Source organism: Penaeus japonicus, unplaced genomic scaffold, assembly GCF_977035675.1.
Source record: "Penaeus japonicus unplaced genomic scaffold, GWHDUDI00000001_assembly GWHDUDI00000033, whole genome shotgun sequence".
Classification (NCBI taxonomy): domain Eukaryota; kingdom Metazoa; phylum Arthropoda; class Malacostraca; order Decapoda; family Penaeidae; genus Penaeus; species Penaeus japonicus.
The window spans coordinates 9,774,394-9,779,393 of record NW_028234435.1 but is presented as its reverse complement, the minus strand read 5'-3'; the positions used below and the strand labels follow the sequence as shown (position 1 = coordinate 9,779,393).

The 5,000-nt window shown below is 49.7% G+C and overlaps 1 pseudogene across 1 annotated transcript in view; it reads left to right on the top strand.

Moving 5' to 3' along the window:
• The first annotated feature begins 4,880 nt into the window (after positions 1-4,880).
• Positions 4,881-5,000, top strand: part of LOC122245298 (uncharacterized) — a 36,478-nt pseudogene continuing 36,358 nt past the window's right edge. Inside the window, exon 1 of the transcript XR_015192705.1 lies at positions 4,881-5,000. This exon is cut by the window's right edge and continues 65 nt beyond it. The product of XR_015192705.1 is annotated as an uncharacterized LOC122245298 (transcript).

Below are 5,000 nucleotides of genomic sequence, written 5' to 3'. Positions count from 1 at the left end.
GAAAAGCACAACAGAAGAGCCCGTCGTTCATGGTGAGTGTTGTTTGGCCTTCCCCACTACTACGTCTTTTTCCCGCTCTGTCTACGAGGAACCCGGAACAAACCGCAATGTAAAACTAGTCTTTAAGGTTTAAATATAGAGGAAACTTTTAAAAAAATAGTAAATAGAGTGAAATTTATTGGAAACAAAATATAAAGGTTAAAAAATCCCCCCCCCTCCCAAAAAAAATAATTTTGGGTTTTCACCCCCAAACCATTGGCGAGGACGGGGCCAGTGGACTTTTTTTGTAATATTAATGCATATATATTCACAAAAAAACAGAGACTCTTTTAAAAAAAAATAGAGGTCGAGGGTTAAAAAAAAAAAAAAAAAAAAAGAGAGGGAGGAAAAGAGAGGGGAGAGAGAGAAAAGAGAGAAGAGAGAGAGAGAGAGAGAGAGGACTGAGAGAGAGAGAGAGAGAGAGAGAGAGGAAGAGAGAGAGAGAGAGAGAAACTGGGAGAAGAGAGAAGAAGAAGAGAGAGAGAGAGAGAGGGAGAGATATAGAGAAGATGGGGGGAGGGGAGGGAGAGAGAGATGGGAGGAGAGAGAGAGGAGAGAAGACGAGAGAGAGAAGAAGAGAGAGAGAGAGAGAGAGAGAAAGGAAGGAGAGGAGAGAGAGAGAGAGAGAGAGAGAGAAAGAGAGAGAAAGAGAGGAGAGAGAGAGAGAGAGAAGAGAGAGATAGCTAGGAAAAGAGAGAAGAGCTCGTGCAGAAGGAGGCGAGCGCGCTGACCCCCAGCTCTCTCAGAGGCAGGACAGACGGCGATGCTCGCGCCCGTCGCGCTGGCCCTGGGCCAACCATCTGCCTCCCCATTCCAAACCCCCACAACCATCCACCCGCATGTCCCCCACAAAACTACCCTTCTTTCCCCCCTTCCACTAATCCCCCCACCAGGGATAAAAAACACTCCCGATCAAAACTCCCCTGTTTCCTTCCTTCCTAAAAAATATAAAAAAATAATTGTTTGGGTTAGTTTGGTGTGTTTGTGGGAAAGATTCCCACACTGATTTATGCCTAATATTGTAATACTTGTTAAAAAAATTTATTTTTTAAATTATTTTACATAACCCAAACACCCAAAAACCCTAATATACAAAAAATTCCCTCTTTTCTCCTCCCCATTCTCTGATCTGTTCATCTCCCTCTCTCCCCCCCCCCTATTCCTCCGGGGGGGGGGTGGGGGGGGGGGGGGGGGGGGGGGGGGGTGGGTGGGTTTGGGGGGATAAGTGTACTAATCCCCCATCCTCCTCTCAGACTTTCTCCCTCCTTCTCCCCACCTCTCCTCCCCCTCCTCTCCCTCCTCTCGCTCCTCCCCCTTCCCCATCAATCCCTCCCCACTCCCCTCTTCCCATCACTCCTTCATCCTCCTCCCACTTTCTCTCCCCACCCTCCACTCTCCCCCTCTCCCCCCCTCCCTCCCTCCCCAATAAATAAAAAAAATTTAAGGGTGTGAGGGTTGGGGTGGTGTGTGTGTGAAGTTGAATCCCTAACCCTACTGCAGGGGGGAAATCTTACAATATTATTTACAAATAGATTTATATATAAAAAAATAATAATAAATAACATAAAGCCCCCCCCCCCCCCAACCCGAACCCCAATGGGATAAACTCGGGCAAAAATTCTCTTTTCAATATGGGGGCTAAAACACCGACAAAGGCCCCAAAAGTTTGATATTCCACGCAAAAATGCTTAAATCAAACCCAAATGTGCTAATCGAGTCCATTAAGTCTGTGTGGGGTTCAAAACAAAGTCGACATAATCGGTCTCAAATTTCCGGGGGCCCCCATGTGGGTAACTCAACATTTCGGATTCTGATAACTCCTTGGTGAGTTCCCAATGAGCGGTGTTTCCTTTCCCCTCCTCACTTTCACTGTCGGGGTCGTCAAAACAGGTCGAGTCATAGGAGGGGGTCCCCCTGGGAGGGGAGAACCCTTGCGCCTGGTTTCCCGGGTCTGGTGATGGTCCGGTGGCGTCCTCTCCCTTTTGGGGGGTTTTAGGTGCAGGCTTCTGCCCCTGTGTGGTCTTGGGCCTCAGGTTGGGTGGGGTGTACAAGTCGCGCCCTGGGGGTTTGTGGGGACGAGAAGTCTCGCCTTGAGTTGGAGTGGGTTTTGACGGCCATAGGCACCTCTCCCTCTCCTTCAGAGCGACACAGTCTGAGTCATAGTTGCTGTCATGGCGACCTTGACTGCCTTCTTCTGTCTCCTCACTGCGTCCTCCCCTTTTGCTATCGCTACGGCTGTGACGTACTGCCGGTCAGCAGGAGCGCGTCAAGTCCTTCGCTGTCAAAAACAGAGTTGGTCTCTCTCCGCTCTTGGGGTGAGACTTTGTGGTGTTCCCCAGACGCCTTTCCGGGTCTGTTTCCGTCTTGGAAACTCCCACCAGAGCCGGAAACTCCTTTGTGTTGGAGGTAGTCCGGTTGGATGGTTTCGCTTTGGCGGTGCGTCGCTTCCCTTTTAGTGAGGGATGGGGGGGGGAGAGCCCTTACCCCCTTACCCATTTGCTCCTGCCCCCAGACATAAGTGCCTGGAGGGGCGGGACAAAGTCTTCTAGTCGCTTTGGAACGACCTCTTGCCGCCGAAGAGCCTCGTTCCTTCCTTACGGAAAAGCCCGGAGGCTCCAGGCGTGGTGCTTTTTGTGGCAGGTGGGACACTTTGGCAGTGGTGTCCCGCTTTCCCTTCTTGTGTGCTTTGAGGCTCACCTCCGTACTGTGTTGCCTGACTACAGACACCACAATTTTGGCGAGGTTGCCAGAGCAAGTGGCCCTGGTGGTGCCCCGTACTTTTCGGCACTACGTGTGGAAGCAGCGGAGCGGTCAGGGAACGTAGTGTCCGAGCTGAGGCTGTTGGAGCCCAATTGTCAAGGTCTAAGGACGGCAATTGGGGCTCTACTTCAAGTGACCAGGACTTGCCTGTTGGGGTGCTTCCCTTTGGAAGAGGGTGTCGGGAAAAGCTCCCACCACCTTGGGTGATGAGACGTGATGATCTCAAGGTCATATATCAGAGGTGGAAGCCATGAAAGCCACCATCTTGGCCTTCCTCTCTCTCCTCGGGCAGTCCAGAGCCGACCAAGTTCTCACCTTCCGCCCATCCAGGAGCTTGTCTGACTCCTGGAGGAAGGACGAGTTGTGGCTTGGGTCCCTCGGTACGATTAACATGCCATTGTCTCTGGCAATTCTAATCGTCAGAGCGGCGGTCAGACTCGTTTTCTGGTTTTTCCAGTGCCCGTACCATCTGGTAAGCGTTTTGTCGAATCCTTCCGGTTTAGGGGAACCCTTAAACTTTGGGGAAGGAACCGACTTGGGGATAACAGACTCGCCCTTCGCCGAGTCCGTTAGCCGGCCGAGGTCCTGCTTGTTTTGCTTGTTCCTCCAAACCGACACCGGGGATTTGGCAGTGGGGCCAGCAGGGTTGGAGGGTCCTACCTGGCTTCCATTTTTGTTTTGACTCGTCGTCTGAACCGACGCCAGAGACTTGTCAGAGCCAGGGGCTGGTTTGGAGGGTCCAGCCCGAGGTTTTTGGGCAGGTTTTCTCTGAACCGACGCCAGAGCCTTACCCCCGCCTCGCGTTGATGGCACTCGCACGACCATGCGATTGCCTGCAAGACAGGGGCTGCTTGACCATAGCCTAGCTCAAAAGAGAGACCAACCGATTGACCTAACCGAGTCCGATAATCCAGGGGGCCAACGCCTTCGGGGATTGGCTGGAATAAGGACCAAAGAGGGCCGTTGTTTGACACATAGCCCGCAGGGCGTACTCATATACGGCATCGCTCAACCTCCAGGACTCCAGTCTCCCAGCACACAGGGGCGCCACGCACGGCAAACGCGTGGGCAGGTGTGAGCCCCCCTGGGGGGAGGACTAGGGGGGGTGCGACCCCACCTACTAGATCAGCTCCTAGGAACACTTAGTTATCCCTCCCCAGAGAACCCGCTACTGGAAGGCCACCTCAGCGGGAGAAAGAGACTGGCCAGATTCAGAGCAGGCTCATCCGAGAAAGGAGTTCAAGCCCCCGCGCCACGACAAGGCGGTTCCTTTGCGGGGCCGTCATCGCAGGCACATATCTCATAGGTCAGGACACCAAGTCAAGCTGTTACTGCGGCCGGCAGATCCCGTTTGACCCCTCCGAGTGTCGGACCGGTCACAATTTCTTCACCGCTTCCCAGTAAGACCTTCACCATAATCCTCCTTACTAGCATTGATGTATATTTGCCTTCTAATAAACGCTTATTGCTAGGTTCCTGTCTCCATCCAGTCATTTGTAAGTTACTCTGAGCAAATCAAGTCACACATACACAATATATATGTATACACACACACACACACACACACACACACACACACACACACATATATATATAAATATATATATATATATATATATATATATATATATATATATATATATATATATATATATATATCATGATATATATAATGTACGCACAGTCACTCGGCATCTTGCAATGTGGAAAGCTGCGACGATTAGCACAGATACTATAACATATGTCACCATGCATTTTACAACTACCGAAAACACCGCTGAAATGGAGCTGATGAAGGAAATAGGATACATTTAGTTCCACAAGAGAAAGAGAGGCTGATAGATATTTAATTTTGTGCAGACGACCTTGTTCAATGGGAATACGCAAAAACACAATCTGTGAAATGCACATAAATAAGCTACCATAAAATCATAAGTACATGTTATATAGGTATTGATCAAAACATTTGTAAATTCATAAACTATTGCGGCTGACTGATCCGATAGACTCTGCCACACAAAAGCACACCACGGTATAGTCACTGTATCCACGTTTTGAATCTCCCGCACTCTTATGAATCCAGTGAAAATGTTTATGTCAGTAAGAACGCAATATCTCGCACAGTAGAATTTTGTTTGTTGAATTTCAGTTAAATCTTTAAGTAATCCTAAGAAGCGATTGTAGTATATATTACATATTGA